This window comes from Triticum urartu, chromosome 3A (genome assembly GCF_056163025.1).
Source record: "Triticum urartu cultivar PI428250 chromosome 3A, HENAU_Tu73, whole genome shotgun sequence".
NCBI lineage: Eukaryota > Viridiplantae > Streptophyta > Magnoliopsida > Poales > Poaceae > Triticum > Triticum urartu.
In genome coordinates, this window is record NC_141875.1 from 260,165,315 (window position 1) to 260,185,631 (window position 20,317).

Sequence of the window (20,317 nt, forward strand, 5' to 3'; positions counted from 1 at the left end):
AAGCAATGCCGCAAGTAAGGTAATCTTCACAACAACCCATGTAAATATATAAAAGGGGAAATGATACATAGTTGGCTTACACTCGCCACGTTACACAAATACATGAATAACATCACAATCATCCAATACACTCATGGTCCGACTACGGTACCAAAATAAAGATCAACCCCCACATGCGACACGGTCCCCGATCGCCCCAACTGGGCACCACTACTGATCATCTGGGAAAGACACATAGTAACGATGAGAGTCTTCATCGAACTCCCACTTGAGCTCAAGCGCATAGTCTGGAACGGTATCATCGGTCCCTGCATCTGGTTTTTGGAAGTAAACTGTGAGTCACGGGGACTCAGCAATCTCGCACCCTCGCGATCAAGACTATTTAAGCTTATAGGTAAGGCAAAGGTATGATGTGGAGCTGCAGCAAGCGACTAGCATATATGGTGGCTAACCTGTTCGCAAAAGAGAGCAAGAAGAGAAGGCAAAAGCACGGTCGAACAACTATGATCAAGAAGTGATCCTAGAACAACCTACGTCAAGCATTACTCCAACACCGTGTTCACTTCCCGGACTCCGCCGAGAAGAGACCATCATGGTTATACACGCGGTTGATTCATTTTAATTAAGTTAAGTTTCATGTTATCTACAACCGGACATTAACAAATTCAAATCTGCCCATAACCGCGGGCACGACTTTCGAAATTTCAAATCCCTACAGGGGAGTCCCAACTTAGCCCATCACAAGCTCTCAAGGTCAGCGAAGGATATTTCTTCTCCCGAGACATTCCGATCAGGCTCGGCATCCCGGTTACAAGACATCCTCGACAAAGGTAAAACTAAACGAGCAACACTGCCTGAATGTGCCGACAAATCCCGATAGGAGCTGCACATATCTCGTTCTCAGGGCACACTCAGATGAGCCAGACGTCGGGTAGGCCAGCCCAGAGTTGCCCCTGGTACACCCGGACATCGCTCAGTTGGACCAACACTTAGAGAAGCATTGGCCCGGGGGGGGGGGGTTAAAATAAAGATGACCCTTGATTCCGAGAAACCAAAGGGAAAAAGGCTAGGTGGCGAATGGTAAAACCAATGTTGGGCATTGCTGGAGGAGTTTTACTCAAGGCGAACTGTCAAGGGGTTCCCACTATAACCCAACCGCGTAAGGAACGCAAAATCCGGGAACATAACATCGATATGACGGAAACTAGGGCGGCAAGAGTTGAACAAAACACTAGGCAATAGGCCAAGACTTCCACCCATTACCAAGTATATAGGTGCATTAATATAACAAGATAATATAGTGATATCCCAACAATAAATAATGTTCCAACAAGGAACGATCTCCAATCATCACCCGCAACTAGCAACGCTATAAGAGGGGCTGAGCAAAGCGGTAACATAGCCAATCAACGATTTGCTAGGACATGGAGGGTTAGAGGTTTGACATGGCAATTTGGGAGGCATGATAAGCAAGTGGTAGGCATCGTAACATAGGCATAGCAAAAGAGCGAGCATCTAGCAAGCAAAGATAGAAGTGATTTCCAGGGTATGATCATCTTGCCTGCAAAGTTGTCAGAGTTGACTTGATCCTCGTAAGCGAACTCAACGGGCTCCTCGTTCGCGAAATCATCACCCGGCTCTACCTAAACAAGACAAACAAGCAAAAGGAACACAATCAACCACGTGCAATGCTCAAACAACATGATGCAAACATGGTATGCTATGCGGGATGCGATATGTGATGCATATGTAAGATTTGACAAGGAATGATTGAACCTGGCCTCAACTTGGAAAACCAAGAGTGCCACTGGAAAGGTGAGGTGATTTCGGTTGAAATCGATATAAAGATCACCGAAATCGGATGCACAGTTTGGAAATGGCAAGCAAAAGAAATATGGCACCGGTCTGCGATAATCAACAAGTGACCAACTAAATGCAACAAGATAAATATGCTGTAGCACTCAAACATGACAAACATATACATGGCAGGGATCCACTCATGAATCTTAACAAAAGATGAACACTGAGCTACGGCTAAATCATCCATTAACAGGTTCAAACAAGCATGGCAAAAATGCAAACGATAACAGGTTTTAGACTTAGTGAAATTAACACAAGTCTGGAATTTATCATCAGGAAGCACACTTTAGAGCATGAAAAATACATGCTACAGGAACTTAACATGGCAAATCAAGGCATGACATAAAGCTATTGAAGGCACTTAACAAAAGTACCTTAGTGACCTTGAGCCAAAAGGGATCAGAAAATACAATTGCAAGCATGTGAACATGGCAAAAACATAAACAGATCTCAAACTTAGTGAAAAACTGGAGCATGCAAATCAGTTAACGAGTAGGCATGTTTACGAGCTCGATGCACTCACTACAGAGCATGGCATGACAAACTAAGAATTCACCCATCAAGAAGACATGGCATAGGAGCTAGACATGGCAAGAACAATGACATAGCATGCACGGATCAATAGCAACATCCTTGGCAACATCGCTAAACAAGTCAACAATCTGCCAGGATTCACGATATAGCAAAAGTAGAGCTCGATTGACTCAAGCTAGGGTGCTCCATAAATGCAAACAAAGATAGGGATGGATAGAGCACCACAATTTTAACAAAACATCCTTACTGATCATCCTCAAAAGAGGCACAGATCACTAGGAAACAACATGAACATATGGCATAACGACAAAAACAGTACAAGGACTTAGTGAAATTCTAAGTCCCTGAAATGAACATTACCGATTATGCTACTTTGCAAGCTTGTGCTAGTCACCAAAAATATCACAAAAATACATGGCAAGCACCTCTGTAAAGATGTCATGGCATATAACAAAACTCATGTAGAGCTCAGGAGCATAGCATGCACACATTAAACATGGCAAAAATGACAAATAGCTATTTGATGAAACGGATCTGACAAATTCACCACATAGCCCTCTTCCAACAACATTTCGGGCATCACGATTAGCTCAAATGAAAATGATTCAATGAGATGAAATGATGTACTCATCGAGACGAACATTTTGATATGCTACACGCACAAATCAGAGCTACCGGTGCAGAGTTATAGAATGCCAAAGTTTGCAAAAAGATTGGGGTTCGGGGATGAAAAGTCAACCGTCTGGACTAGATCTCAGATCTGGATCGAAGGCGCGGAAAATGAGGTTGGCCGGCGCCAGAGTTCCTGTTAATCGGAGGGAGGGAGTTCGCCGGAGGGAGATGTTCCCGGGTGCGCCGGCGACGAGGAGGCGGCGAGGTGGCGGCAAGGTGGCCGTGGACGCGGCGGCCGGGGCGGCAGACGTCGGTGGCGGGCGGCGGCCGGTCGGCGAGGAGGAAGAAGACCCGGGCGGCGGCGGGTGAGGAGATGGGCTGCGGGGGCCTGCCCCGGGCCTCGTGGGCCGGCGCGGTGGGAGGCGATGTGGTGCCACATGGCACGCGCTGATTGGCGCGGGCGCGGCGGCGGGATTCGTCCGGCGGCTGCCGGACGTGTCCGGTGGTGGCGGGGCGATTTTTAGGGTTAGGGGAACAAAGAGACCCGTGATTTTTGGGGAGAGGCCTTTATATAGAGGTATGAGGAGCTAGGAGTCTCCAAATTGAGCACGGTTTTCGGCCACGCGATCATGATCGAACGCTCTAGGTGATAGAAGGGTTTTTAGTGGGTTTTGGGCCAAATTGGAAGGGTGTTGGGCTGCAACACACACGAGGCCTTCTTGGTCCCTCGGATAACCATTGGAGTATCAAACGAAGTCCAAATGGCACAAAACTTGACAGGCGATCTACAGGTAGTAAACCAAGGCCGCGTGGCAAGTCTCGGTCCAATCCGGAAATGTTTAGCACCCACACATGAAAAGAGGTAGAAAGGGGCAACGGAGGAGATAGGAGCGCCGGAATGCAAAACGGACAACGGGGAAAATGCTCGGATGCATGAGGAGAACACGTATGCAAATGCAATGCACATGATGACATGATATGAGATGCATGACAAAGGCAACAACAGACGGAGACAAAAACCCGAACCCGAGGAAAATAAAATAACTTAGGCCGGAAACGGCAAGAGTTGGGATACATATAAGGTAAATTACATCCGGGGTGTTACAAAGACCCACACTCATTCTCCTCCGGTCCCTTCCTTTTGTTGGCAACACTCCAACCATGGCCTCCGGGCACGCCAAAGCTCTCTTGGACGTACTGTCGCAGGAGCAGACGAAGGACATTGGTGCCTTCGCTCTGAGCGCGCTCCAAAGCTCTCTTGGACGTACTGTCGCAGGAGCAGACGAAGGAGATCGCCAGCTCCCCCCCGACCGCCCTCCGCCACCATGACCACGAAGCTGGTGCGCGAGCGGAGCCGGCAGTGAGGAAGAGTAGTACACGGTAGGTCGCCACCGCTCTTGTCCCAGGAAGGCCACCACTCCTCCACTCAGTCGACGCCAATCTTGGTGGGATAAAAATTGGCGGCCGATTAGCCGCTTAATGGTGACGTGGAGGCGGAAATCTTCATAACCTTGTGCTCTGGAGCAGGAGGTTATCGAGGCAGATAAGGAGGAGGCAAAGGCAATGGCTGGCTTTCTCGCGTTCATGGCCGGACATGGTGGTCGGGGCCCGGCGATCGTTTAGATTATGTTTACAATATGTTTTAGTATGGTTTGTGCGAAATACGTAATGAATTTCGTCCAATTTATAGGAAAAGTTCTCGAAATGTAATGAATTTCATTCGATCAATTTGAAATTTTCTTTGTTTGCACGAATTTCATCCGGCTAGTTCATATAGTTGTCGAAAGGTATGCAGGCAGCATTGGATGGCATCCATCAGTGTCCTCGGACAGATGCCGGTGTAAATTTGAGTGCAAGTGCTGGAGTGTCACACCCTCGAGGCGACTATAGCTCCCACGTGTCGAGGCACGACTTAGAGACATAATCGCATTGAAGGCATATGTCGCAAGTTAGGTAATCTTGACAAACATCCCATGTAATATAATAATAAAAGGGGAGATAACATAGTTGGTTTACACTCGCCACGTCAATCAAGTACATAAATAACATTACATCAACCAAACACTCATGGCCCGACTACGACGCCAAAATAAAAGAGAACCCAACATGCGACAACGGTCCCGTTCACCCCCAACTGGGCACCACTACTGATCATCGGGAAAGGAAACATAGTAACGTTGAGAGTCTTCGTCGAACTCCCACTTGAGCTCATACGCGTCTGCTGGAGCGGAATCATCAGGCCCTGCATCTGGTGTAAGAGTAATCTGTGAGCCACAGGGACTCAGCAATCTCGCACCCTCGCGATCAAGACTATTTAAGCTTGTAGGTATGGCAAGGTAAAAATAAGTGGAGCTGCAGCAAGCGGCTAGCATATATGGTGGCTAACTTATTCGTAAAAGAGAGCGAGAAAAGGAGGCAAAGCACGAGCGAGAAACTGGAGAACAACCTGCGCAAACATTACTCCAACACCGTGTCCACTTCCTGGACTCCGCCGAGAAGAGGCCATCACGGTAACACACTCAGTTGATTCATTTTAATTAATTAAGGTTCAAGTTATCTACAACCGGACATTAACAAATTCCCATCTGCCCATAACCACGGGCATGGCTTTCGAAAGTTCAAATCCCTGCACGGGAGTCCCAACTTGGCCCATGACAAGCTCTCACGGTCAACGAAGGAATAGACCTCCTCCCAAGACGTTCTGATCAGACTCGGTATCTCGGTAATTCAAGACACTTCGACAGGTTAAAACAAGACCAGCAACACCGCCCGAATGTGCCGACAAATCCGGATAGGAGCTGCAAATATCTCTTTCTCAGGGCACACTCAGATTGTCTTAGGTACGGGTAGGCCAGCCAGAGTTGCCCCTGGTGGCCACTGGTAGCTGACAGGTGGACCAACACTCAGAGGAGCACTGGCCCGGGGGGGGTTAAAATAATGATGACCCTTGAGTCTGCAGAACCCAAGGGAAAGAAAAGGCTAGGTGGCAAATGGTAAAAGCTTTAATCAAGGCGAAATATCAAGGAGTTCCCATTATAACCCAACCGCATAAGGAACGCAAAATCCGGGAACAAAACACCGATATGACGGAAACTAGGGCGGCAAGAGTGGAACAAAACACTAGGCGAGAGGCCGAGCCTTCCACCCTTTACCAAGTATATAGATGCATTAAGATAACATGGCAATATAATGATATCCCAACAAGTAAATAAAAGATGTTCCAACAAGGAACGGCCTTCAATCTTCACCTGCAACTAGCAACGCTATAAGAGGGGCTGAGCAAAGCGGTAACATAGCCAATCAATGGTTTGCTAGGACAATGGTGGGTTAGAGGTTTGACATGGCAATTTGGGAGGCTTGCAAGCAAGTGGTAGGCATCGTAGCATTGGCATAGCAAAAGAGCGAGCAAACTAGCATAGGAAAGATAGTAGTGATGTCGAGGGTATGATCATCTTGCCTGCACAGTTGTCAGAGTTGACTGGATCATCAAAAGCAAAATCAAAGGGCTCCTCGTTAGCGAACTCGTCTCCCGCCTCTACCCAAACAAGACAAACAAGCAACAAGGATACAATCAACCACGTGCAAACTCAAACAACACAATGCAAGATGATATGCTATGCGGGATGCAAAATGCAAGATATGACTGGAAATGCATTAACCTAGCCTCAACATGGAAAACCAAGTGTGCCACTGGAAAGATGAGATGAAATCGCTTGAAAACGATATAAAGAACGCCGGAATTGGAGTTACGGTTTGGAACTGGCAAGCGATTCAAAAATGACACCGGTCTGCGATTTACAACAAGTAGGCATCTAAAAGCAATGAGATGAACATGCTACAGCACCCAAACATGACAACAAAATACATGGCAGGGATGCACACAAGATTCTTAACAAAATTCTAGCACTGAGCTATGGCCAATTCATCCATTAACAGGTTCAAACAAGCATGGCAAAAATGTATATGACAAACAGATCAACACTTGTCTAGAATTTCAGATCAGGTAGCCCTCTTCGGAGCAACAAAACTACATGCTACAGGATCTGAACATGGCAAAGTAAAGCATGGCATGTAGCTACTCAAAGAGCTTAACAAAAGTCCCTTAGTGACCTTGAGTCAAAAGGGATCAAAAAATGCAATTGCAAGCATGTGAACATAGCAAAAGCATAATTAGTTTTCAGACTAGAGAAAACTGACACATGCTAAAATATAACTCAAGTAGGCATGTTTACGAGCTTGATGCACTCACTACGGTGCAAGTCATGGCAAGACAAGCATACACCCATAAATTAGGCACACAATTCAATCTATACATGGCAAGAACAATAGCATAGCATGCACGGATCAACTACAACATCACCGGCCAAATTGCAAACAAGTTGACAATCTGTCCAGATTCACAAAGTAGCAAAAGTAGAGCTCGATTGACTCAAGCCAGGGTGCCCCATAATTGCAAACAAAGACATGAATGGATACAGCACTACAAGATTAACAAAACATCCTTACTGATCATCCTCAAAAGAGGCACGGATCACTAGGAAACAACAAGAACATATAGCATCATGAGATAAACAGCTCCAGGACTTAGTGAAATTACTAAGTCCCTGAAAACAGAATTAGCAAGTGCACCACTTTGCAAGCTTGCACAAGTCACCACATACATCCTAAAAATACATGGATTGGACCTCCGGAGAGATGACAAAACCCTAAACAAAACACATGTAGAACTCATGGGCATATCATGCACACAATAATCATGGCAAAAATGACAAAAGTGCTAAACGGAGTAGCAAATCTGACAATTAACTCAAGTAGCCCTCTTCTAACAGCATTTCGGGCATCAAGATGAGCTCATATGAAAATGATGCAATGGAACGAAATGATGTACTCTCGGAGATGTACATTTTGATATGCTATATGCATGAATCGGAGCTACGGATGCAAAGTTACGGAGCTACGAACATGTGCATATGGACTGAAAAATATCTGGGACTTAGACGAAAATGACCTAGGGTTTTTTGGATCTAGATCTCGCGCACGGGAACCGAGGCAAAAACCGGCGAGGTGGCGGCCGGCTCCGGCGAGGCGCGGCGCGGCGCGGCGGCGGCGGCTGGTGGTGGCGGCGCGGCAGGGCGGCGGGCGGGCGGAGGCGCGCGCCGGCGGCTGCGGCTCGGAGGAGGAGGCGGCGCGGTGGCGGCGCGGGGCGATGGCGGCTCGGGGTGGCTCGGCCCAGGCGGCGGAGGAGGAGGGCCCGCCCCAGGCCTGGCGGGCCGGCGGGAGTGGCGGCGGCGACACGTGGCGGCGGCGCAGCAGGATTTTCGTCCGGCGGCGGGCGGACACGTCCGGCCGCGCGGAGATGATTTTTATGGTTTCGAAGGTAGGAGGAGATCCAAAATCGGAGGGGGGGGTGTTTAAATAGGCATAGAGGGAGCTAGGAGAGTCCAAATGAGGAGAGTCCAAATGAGAGTCTAGATGATGGAGCAGAGTTAGGTGGGTTTTGGGCCAAATTGGAGGGGTGTTGGGCTGCAACACACACGAGGCTTTTTCGGTCCCTCGGTTAACCGTTGGAGTATCAAACGAAGTCCAAATGATACGAAACATGACAGGCGGTCTACCGGTAGTAAACCAAGGCCGCTTGGCAAGTCTCGGTCCAATCCGGAAATATTTAATCCCCACACACGAAAGAAAGCTAGAAATGACCACCGGAGGAGAACGAAGAGCCGGAATGCAAAACGGACAATGGGGAAAATGCTCGAATACATGAGACGAACACGTATGCAAATGCAATGCACATGATGACATGATAAGAGATGCATGACAACGATAACAACACACGGAGACAAAGACCCGAACCCGAGAAAATAAAATAACTTAACGCCGGAAAAGGCAAGAGTTGAAGTACAAAAAGGGAAAGTTACATCCGGGGTGTTACAACACTCCACCACTACGAAAGGATCTCGTCCCGAGATCTAGGACTGAAAGAACGCCGGGTACTCAGAACGGAGGTGCTCCTCGCGTTCCCAGGTAGCTTCACGGTCGGAATGGTGTGACCACTTGACTTTGAGAAATTTGATTGACTTGTTGCGAGTCTTGCGTTCAGTCTCTTCAAGAATAGCAACTGGGTGCTCACGATAAGAGAGATCTTCTTGGAGCTCAATGTCCTCGAAGTTGACGGTGCGGTCAGGAGTCTTGAAGCACTTTCGAAGCTGAGAGACAAGGAACACGTCATGAACAATTGCAGAGTTGGAAGGAAGCTCGAGTTGATAGGCGAGGTCGCCTCTCTTGCTGACAATCTTGAAAGGTCCCACGTATCTAGGGGCAAGCTTCCCTTTGATACCGAAGCGACGAGTACCTTTCATAGGAGAGACGCGGAGGTAAACATGATCTCCGATCTCGAAAGCTAAATTACGCTGCTTACTATCATAGTAGCTCTTCTGACGGGATTGGGCTGCTTTGAGGTTATCATGAATGACTTTGCACATTTCTTCTGCCTCTGTGATTAAGTCATTACCCAAAAGCTGACGTTCACCGGTTTCAGACCAGTTGAGAGGGGTACGGCACTTCCTGCCATACAAAATTTCAAATGGGGCCTTGCCCGAACTTGCTTGAAAACTGTTGTTGTAGGAGAGTTCAGCATAAGGAAGACAATCCTCCCACTTCATGCCGAAGGAGATCACACAAGCCCTGAGCATATCTTCAAGAATTTGGTTGACACGCTCGACTTGACCGCTAGTTTGAGGATGGAAAGCTGTGCTGAAGCGGATGTTCGTGCCCATGGCCTTCTGAAAAGAATCCCAAAACTCCGAGGTAAAGGTGCTGCCACGGTCTGAAGAGATCACTTGAGGAATACCATGCAGAGAGACAATACGAGAGGTATAGAGTTCCGCCAATTGAGCTGCAGTGATCGACTCTTTGATAGGCAGAAAGTGAGCCACTTTGGTGAGTTTGTCGATGACAACGAATATAGCATCATTGCCACGCTTGGACTTTGGAAACCCAGTCACGAAGTCCATTTCAATGTGGTCAAACTTCCATTCTGGAATGGCAAGAGGTTGGAGGAGACCTGCTGGCCTTTGGTGTTCTGCCTTCACTCTTCTGCAGAAATCACATTCATTCACGAATTGAGCAATCTCGCGCTTCATTCGAGTCCACCAATAAGCTTGCTTAAGGTCCTAATACGTCTTCGTGCTCCCAGGGTGGATGGAGAGGAGAGAATTGTGAGCCTCGTTCATGATCACTTTACGAAGTTCACCTTTGGGCACAACAATACGATCCTCGAAGAAGAGAGTGTCCTTGTCATCAAGGCGGTAGCACTTGTACTTGGACTGACCCTTGGCAATCCCAATCTTCACCTTTTTCACCATAGCATCAAGAAGCTGGGCTTGGCGAATCTGGTTTTCCAAGGTAGGAGAGACTTGAAGGTTGGCAAGGAAACCTTGAGGAACAACTTGCAGATTATGTTTGCGGAAAGCTTCACAAAGCTCGGGTTGATAAGGCTTGAGAATCAGACTGTTGCAGTAGGCCTTTCTACTCAAAGCGCCAGCGATCACATTGGCCTTGCCTGGAGTATACTCGATACTCGGATTATACTCTTGAATCATTTCGACCCATCGAGTTTGCCTGAGGTTGAGATTAGGCTGAGTGAAGATGTACTTGAGACTCTTGTGATCAGTGAAAATATCCACTTTTCTTCCCAATAGAAGATGTCTCCAAGTCAAAAGAGCATGCACAACTGCCGCCAACTCGAGATCATGAGTGGGGTAGTTCTTCTCATTAGGCTTTAACTGGCGAGATGTATAAGCAACAACTTTCTTCTCTTGCATCAATACTGCACCAAGACCTTGGAGAGAGGCATCACAAAAGACCTCGTACGGCTTGTATTCATTAGGCGTAGTCAGAATTTGTGCAGTGATCAATTTCTCTTTTAAAGTGATGAAAGCAATATCACACTCCGGAGACCAAACATACTTGACGTGCTTCTGGAGAAGATTTGAGAGAGGTTTCGCGATCTTGGAAAAGTTTTCAACGAATCTTCGGCAATAGCTTGCGAGATCGAGAAAACTGCGGAGTTGCTTCACGTTCTGAGGAGGTTCCCAATTCACAATTGCAGACACCTTCTCAGGATTCACGGCAATGCCCTTGGCAGAGATGATATGACCAAGATAAAGAATCTCATCAAGCCAAAATTCACACTTGGAGAACTAGGCGTAGAACTGATGTTCTCTGAGCTTATCAAGAACCAAACGCAAGTGCTTGGCATGATCTTCCTTGTTATTGGAGAAAACCAGAATGTCGTCGAGATAGACCAAAACGAAGTCATTTGTGTAGGCATTGAAGATGAAGTTCATCATGCGAGAGAACATCGGAGGAGCATTGGCGAGACCAAAAGATATGACAGTGTATTCATAAGAACCAAAGCTTGTCCTGAAGCCGTCTTGGGAATATCTTCTTCACGAATGCGAATCTGGTGATAACCCATGCGGAGATCAAGCTTGGAGAATACTTGGGCACCTTTGAGTTGTTCGAACAGCTCATTGATGTTGGGAAGTGGGTATTTGTTCTTGATAGTCTTCTTGTTCACTGGACGGTAATCAACACAAAGTCGGTCCGTTCCATCCTTCTTCTTCACAAAAAGAACACCACAACCCCACGGAGAAGAATTAGGCCGGATGAGACCCATTTTCTCTTGAATATCGAGTTGCTTCTTCAGCTCCTTCAACTCTTCATGTCCGAGATTGTAAGGACGTTTGCACATAGGTTCCGTGCCAGGCTCAAGATCAATAACGAATTCAACTGGCCGGTGCGGAGGCATTCCTGGAAGCTCTTCTGGAAAGACGTCTTGATATTCGCAAACGACTGGAATTTGCGAGATAGCGTCCAATTCACCCTTCTCATTGAGAGAAAACAGACGGATGGTATTATCCCAAGCGGCAAAGACAATTACATCCTCAGACGAATGAGTCAATTGAATCTGCCTGGCTGCACAATCAAGCTGAGCCTTGTGCTTAGAAAGACAATCCATTCCGAGAATAAGATCAATATCCGAGTTGCCAAGAACCATAGGAGAAGATAGAAACTTGTAGTCTTCCAAGGTGATAGTAACATCTGGAGCAATGGAGTTAGCATGCATGCGCTTACCGGGAGAGACAACTGCTAAAGGACTAGGCAAATTTTGCAAAGGCAAACCATGCTTAGATGAAAACGGTCTTGAGATGAAACAATGCGATGCACCTGTGTCAAAAGAACTTTTGCAGGAACATCGTTAACAGGAAGGTTACCCATGATGACATCTGACGAGTCCTCTGCCTGAGCTGCATTCATCAAGTTAACCTTGGCATGCTTGGGATTATGCTTGACCACAGCTGTACTTGCCAATCTGACAGGAGGAGGAGGAGGAAGACGCCTCTGGTTGAAACACTTGTTGGCATAGTGACCCTTCTGTTGGCACTTGTTGCACGTGACCTCTGAAAGCGGACGGTGATACGGAGCACTCGATCTTGGAGCTTGAGACGAGGTCTTGTTCTGAAAGCCATGGTTGGGTGGGTGGGAAGAACCACTGCCACCTTTGCTCTTCTGCTGATACGGCTGACGAAACGGAGGAGGAGGAAGCCAAAACTTCTGCTACTTGGCCACTTGAGTAGAGGAAGAAGGATTAACATCTCTGACTCGCTTCTTGGAAGCATCACACCTCAACTGAGCAGCCTCTTGCTTCAGTGCCATGTTGTAGAACTCATCGTATCTCAAGGGCTCGAACAGAACAAGAGCTAGCTGAATTTCTTCTCTGAGACCACCCCTGAACTTATATATCATGCTCTTCTAATCAGGGACGTCCTGCTTGGCAAAGCGGGCGAGCTTCTAGAACAACTTGTTGTAGTCATAGATAGACAAAGAGCCTTGCTTCAGATTGCGGAATTCCTCACGCTTGCTTTCAACCACGCTCTGGGGAATATGATGAGCTCGGAAATCTTGACGGAAATCATGCCAAGCGATAACACGTCCACCTCTGGAATCCTTGTACTGTTGGAACCATTCTGCAGCTTGATCTTTGAGTTGGAAGGAAGCGAACTTGACAAAGTCCTGAGGCCTGACGTTACTGCACTCGAAATGCTTGCATAGATCCACAAGCCAATCGTCAGCATCGGTTGCCTCAACACAATTGCTGAAAGTCTTTGGCCAGTTAGCAAGGAACTGGTTGAGTGTAGCAAAGTGATTCTGATTGCTGCCTTGATTCCCTTGGTTGCCTTGATTGCGCTCTTGAAGAATTTGCATTATCAACTTTGTGTTTGCATTGGTTGCGGCCATCACAGCTTGCCATGCCTCTGGAGGAGGTGGAGGTGGTGGCGGATCAGGATTCCGAGTCGTGCGCGTTGGAGGAGCCATCCTGAAGAGGTTGACCACCATTAGCACATGACAGATAAATATTGAAGCTAAATCCAACGGAATGAAAATTGCAACATATAGTCTTCACATCTGAACAAAATGAACGAATGCATTTCTCTTGAAATGGTCACATATCCATAAATTGAGAAGCCACGTAGAATTAAAGGTAGAGAAATAAATCAACAAGGTATGGATCAAGAACGAATAATCGGTAAGAAATCCCAATCTCAAACCAACATCCGTGGAAGAAGAACTAGAGCTACAAGAATTCCCACCTATGAAACTCCCGAACCTTTCCGGTTATGCAATCAGGTGTTGGGGATACAGGGGAAGCATAATATCTCACCCAAACTAGCAAATCCTACATCCAGCTGTATCCATCCTTCAACACATAACCAAGAAAAACTTCGGAAACCATCTACCTCAACCTTCGAAAAGCATCCGTTATACATGTTATGGCGATACTCCCGAACTCCCGCCCCAGTACTGGGTGGCGTCGAGGTTATCTCACTAATGAACTGCATAAAAGAGATTTTCGATGTCGGCGTACTAGACTCAGGTATTCCAGAACTGCAACGATAAAATTATGATGACAACACCTCAGAGCTCAACTCCCCGGGACACTTCCACTAAACACCTGACAGGAGGCACCAAGACAATGTTCTCATCATAAAACCATCGGAACGATTCCAAGATACCCGCGTGATCCTAAAATTTTTTTAGTGAAATTTGAGAAGAGATGAGTCAAAACTCTACGTCAGGATGCCTTACCAGAGCGATGAGGAGACTGGGAAGTAAAAAGAATTCCTAAACTCTTCGATATATAATTCCTAAATGACTCAAAACAATTTTCTAGACACAACTCGGCCGCTAAAAACGATCAAGCAATGGGGCTCCTAAGGTCGGGGAAGGCTCTGATACCAACTTGTCACACCCTCGATGCGACTATAGCTCCCACGTGTCGATGCACGACTTAGAGACATAATCGCATTGAAGGCATATGTCGCAAGTTAGGTAATCTTCACAAACATCCCATGTAATATAATAATAAAAGGGGAGATAACATAGTTGGCTTACACTCGCCACGTCAATCAAGTACATAAATAACATTACATCAACCAAACACTCATGGCCCGACTACGGTGCCAAAATAAAAGAGAACCCAACATGCGACAACGGTCCCGTTCACCCCCAACTGGGCACCACTACTGATCATCGGGAAAGGAAACATAGTAACGTTGAGAGTCCTCGTCGAACTCCCACTTGAGCTCATACGCGTCTCCTGGAGCTGAATCATCAGGCCCTGCATCTGGTGTAATAGTAATCTGTGAGCCACAGGGGCTCAGCAAACTCGCACCCTCTCGATCAAGACTATTTAAGCTTATAGGTGAGGCAAGGTAAAAAATATGTGGAGCTGCAGCAAGCGACTAGCGTATATGGTGGCTATCTTATTCGCAAAAGAGAGCGAGAAGAGGAGGCAAAGCACGAGCGAGAAAACTAGAGAGCAACCTGCGCAAACATTACTCCAACACCGTGTCCACTTCCCGGACTCCGCCGAGAAGAGGCCATCACAGTAACACACTCGGTTGATTCATTTTAAATAATTAAGGTTCAAGTTATCTACAACTGGACATTATCAAATTCCCATCTGCCCATAAACACGGGCACGGCTTTCGAAAGATCAAATCCCTGCAGGGGAGTCCCAACTTAGCCCATGACAAGCTCTCACGGTCAACGAAGGAATAGACCTCCTCCCAAGACGTTCCGATCAGACTCGGTATCTCGGTAATTCAAGACACTTCGACAGGTTAAAACAAGACCAGCAACACCGCCCGAATGTGCCGACAAATCCCGATAGGAGCTACACATATCTCTTTCTCAGGGCACACTCAGATTGTCTTAGGTACGGGTAGGCCAGCCCAGAGTTGCCCCTGGTGGCCACCGGTAGCTGATAGGTGGACCAACACTCAGAGGAGCACTGGCCTGGGGGGGTTAAAATAATGATGACCCTTGAAAAGGCTAGGTGGAAAATGGTAAAACCAAGGTTGGGCATTGCTGGAAAAGTTTTAATCAAGGCGAAATATCAAGGGGTTCCCATTATAACCCAACCGCGTAAGGAACGCAAAATCCGGGAACATAACACCGATATGACGGAAACTAGGGCGGCAAGAGTGGAACAAAACACTAGGCGAGAGGCCCAGCCTTCCACCCTTTACCAAGTATATAGATGCATTAAGATAACATGGCAATATAATGATATCCCAACAAGTAAATAAAAGAAGTTCCAACAAGGAACGGCCTTCAATCTTCACCTGCAACTAGAAATGCTATAAGAGGGGCTGAGCAAAGCGGTAACATAGCCAATCAACGGTTTGCTATGACAATGGTGGGTTAGAGGTTTGACATGTCAATTTGGGAGGCTTGCAAGCAAGTGGTAGGCATCGTAGCATTGGCATAGCAAAAGAGCGAGCAAACTAGCATAGCAAAGATAGTAGTGATTTCGAGGGTATGATCATCTTGCCTGCACAGTTGTCAGAGTTGACTAGATCCTCAAAAGCAAACTCAACGGGCTCCTCGTTAGCGAACTCGTCTCCCGGCTCTACCCAAACAATACAAACAAGCAACAAGGATACAATCAGCCACGTGCAAACTCAAACAACACAATGCAAGATGATATGCTATGCGGGATGCGATGCGGGATGCAAAATGCAAGATATGATAGTAAATGCATGAACCTGGCCTCAACTTGGAAAACCAAGTGTGCCACTGGAAAGATGAGATGAAATCGCTTGAAAACGATATAAAGACGCCGGAATCGGAGTTACGGTTTGGAAATGGCAAGCAATTCAAAAATGACACGGGTCTGCGATTTACAACAAGTAGGCACCTAAAAGCAATGAGATGAACATGCTACAGCACCCAAACATGACAACAAAATACATGGCAGGGATGCACACAAGATTCTTAACAAAAGTCTAGCACTGTGCTATGGCCAATTCATCCATTAACAGGTTCAAACAAGCATGGCAAAAATGCATATGACAAACAGATCTCAGACTTAGTGAAATCAACACTTGTCTGGAATTTCAGATCAGGTAGCCCTCTTCGGAGCAACAAAACTACATGCTACAGGATCTGAACATGGCAAAGTAAAGCATGGCATGTAGCTACTCAAAGAGCTTAACAAAAGTCCCTTAGTGACCTTGAGTCAAAAGGGATCAGAAAATGCAATTGCAAGCATGTGAACATAGCAAAAGCATAATCAGTTTTCAGACTTAGAGAAAACTGACACATGCTGAAATATAACTCAAGTAGGCATGTTTACGAGCTCGATGCACTCACTACGGTGCAAGTCATGGCAATACAAGCATACACCCATAAAGTAGGCACAAAATTCAATCTATACATGGCAAGAACAATAGCATAGCATGCACGGATCAACTACAATATCACCGGCCAAATTGCAAACAAGTTGACAATCTGCCCAGATTCACAAAGTAGCAAAAGTAGAGCTCGATTGACTCAAGCTAGGGTGCCCCATAATTGCAAACAAAGACATGAATGGATAGAGCACTACAAGATTAACAAAACATCCTTACTGATCATCCTCAAAAGAGGCACGGATCACTAGGAAACAACAAGAACATATGGCATCATGAGATAAACAGCTCCAGGACTTAGTGAAATTACTAAGTCCCTGAAAACAGAATTAGCAAGTGCACCACTTTGCAAGCTTGCACAAGTCACCACATACATCCTAAAAATACATGGGTTGCACCTCTGGAGAGATGACAAAACCCTAAACAAAACACATGTAGAACTCACGGGCATATCATGCACACAATAATCATGGCAAAAATGACAAAAGTGCTAAACGGAGTAGCAGATCTGACAATTAACTCAAGTAGCCCTCTTCTAACAGCATTTCGGGCATCAAGATGAGCTCAAATGAAAATGATGCAATGGAACGAAATGATGTACTCTCTGAGATGAACATTTTGATATGCTATATGCATGAATCGGAGCTACGGATGCAAAGTTATGGAGCTATGAACATGTGCATATGGACTGAAAAATATCTGGGACTTAGACGAAAATGACCTAGGGTGGCGAGGTGGCGGCCGGCTCCGGCGAGGGCGCCGGGCGGCGGCTCGGCGGCGTGGGGCCGGGCCGGCGGCTGGTGGCGGCGGGCGCGGCGGCGCGGCGCGGCACGGCGGCGGCGGCTGGTGGTGGCGGCGCGGCGCGGCGGCTGGCGGGTGGAGGCGGCGGCGGCGCGCGCTGGCGGCTGCGGCTCGGAGGAGGAGGCGGCGCGGCGGCGGCGCGGGGCGATGGCGGCTCGGGGCGGCTCAGCCCAGGCGGCGGAGGAGGAGGGCCCGCCCCGGGCCTGGCGGGCCGGCGGGAGTGGCGGCGGCGACACGTGGCGGCGGCGTGGCGGGATTTTCGTCCGACGGCGGGCGGACACGTCCGGCCGCGCGGAGATGATTTTTAGGGTTTCGGAGGTAGGAGGAGATCCGAAATCAGGGGGGTGTTTAAATTGGCATAGAGGGAGCTAGGAGAGTCCAAATGAGGTGCGGTTTTCGGCCACGCGATCGTGATCGAACGCTCTAGATGATGGAGCAGAGTTAGGTGGGTTTTGGGCCAAATTGGAGGGGTGTTGGGCTGCAACACACACGAGGCCTTTTCGGTCCCTCGGTTAACCGTTGGAGTATCAAACGAAGTCCAAATGATACGAAACTTGACAGGCGGTCTACCGGTAGTAAACCAAGGCCGCTTGGCAAGTCTCGGTCCAATCCGGAAATGTTTAATCCCCACACACGAAAGAAAGCTAGAAATGACCACCGGAGGAGAACGAAGCGCCTGAATGCAAAACGGTCAACGGGGAAAATGCTCGAATGCATGAGACGAACACGTATGCAAATGCAATGCACATGATGACATGATAAGAGATGCATGACAGGGATAATAACACACGGAGACAAAGACCCGAACCCGAGAAAATAAAATAACTTAATGCCGAAAACGGCAAGAGTTGGAGTACAAAAAGGGAAAGTTACATCCGGGGTGTTACATGGAGATGCCCTAACTATCATGCTATAATCGCTAACAGTGCTCCATTATTTGGTAGGGAAAAGTTATCCCTTGATCAAAATCAGATCTGCCGTGTTTCGCAATCCTCCCACGTAAGAGTGTAGACTCTTGCTTACATAAAAATGGAGAAAGTGGACGGCACTGTAGCACGTCATATCACTCAAACTAGCTCGGCTAACACGCGGGAAAGCACAACCCTCGTCATTTTGTTCTGGTTTTCTATCAATCGATCACACGAAAATGTTACACTTTGCAAGTTCAAAAGGAAAAGGCGGCACACTTACAACTCGTACGCGTCACGTTCACGTCGCACCCCCGACAGTCTGGCTCGCACACCGCTCACCAGAGGGGACACGCGTTGTCTTGCATTTTCACTAACATGTCGGAATGCAATTGAATAAATTGTCGAGAGCCGAAATCTAATCGCTCGGCGAGCATCGGCTGAGAGGAGGGGAGGGACAAGAGATTGCCCGCCCGCCGTGCACGGAATCCAGGAAATATGAGGTGATAATGTGAGGTGGGCCATGCGGGAGTCCACACCACTTCCAAGCCCGCTTCTTACCGCCCTGGCCCACCAGAACCCCTCCCCCACCCCACCACCTCCCCACGCGCGCCCCCCCTCAGAGGCCAACTGCCCGCATTCATAGAAAGTAGTACTAGTAAAATTCTGGGCTATAAAGGGCATGTACAATGGGTGATAAGATAGTCTTATCATAAGTCTTGCATGTAATTTACAAATGACAAAAAAACATGTGTACAATGGATCATCTCTTAGCCTTATCTTCAATAACTAGTTATTCCTGAAAACATGGTGAAACATATTGTGCTAAGAGATCATCTCTGGTCTTCTCAACAAGCCCGCTTATGTGGAGGAGAGAGAGGCAATGACAAAGTCAAGGAGTGGGATCTGCAGGAGCCCATCTCTACACGTGCTCCTAGGTATGAAAAAACTAATTCTAAAAAAAGAGGCATAAAAACAATTGTGTCTAAAAAAAGAAAGGTAAAAAACATTTGAGAGGAAATAGATAGAGAGTGAGAAAAAGTTGTAACCTTGTAACCTTATAGTCAACACTATGGTAGTATTACATGAGGAAGGAGGGAGTGGTGCACATGCCAAGTTCACTGGGTTGCCGTGTTTCACACTCTCCGTCGTAACAGTGTAGACAATAGGTTTCATCAAAAATAAACAATGAATACTCGTTGCTCATCCACTATATAGGAAAGAATACTTTCATTCGCTGACATGTGGGACGTCGACCATCCTGGTCCACCTGTCATGCACAAAATTATCCTGGTCCACTTGCCATGCACAAATTCCTCTTCTTCATGAAAACTTACTCTACCCGCAGTACTGCTACCATACGCGAAGACTGGATGGCATTGTACCATGTCATATCACTAAAACCCACTAGGCCAAGCTAGCCCACCTAGGATTTGTAATCCCCCTATTTCAAAGTTAGTAGTACAAAGTTGACTCATATATTTTGGAACGGAGGGACGTCTCTATACTGCTATGTTTTTGTGTTGTACGTCTCTGCACTTTTGCTACGATTTTCCTACCCTATGAACCAAATGAGGCCTGAATGTATCCGTGTCGACTATTGTCTGATCGATCGCTAAGCCTACAATTTTAGGAGCTTGGGCTATTGGCCAATCGACGACGGATCAATATAAGCTTACAACGAGCTCATCAACCCCAACATTTCTCTTTGGTGAGTGTTTTGCAAGTACTATAGCTCGCACAGTAGCTAGCCTACTAACACCAAGAATCATCAAATAAGCCTTGCTAATATCATAAAAAGTTCAAACTTACATCTAAGCATGCCATATATTACATCAAAAG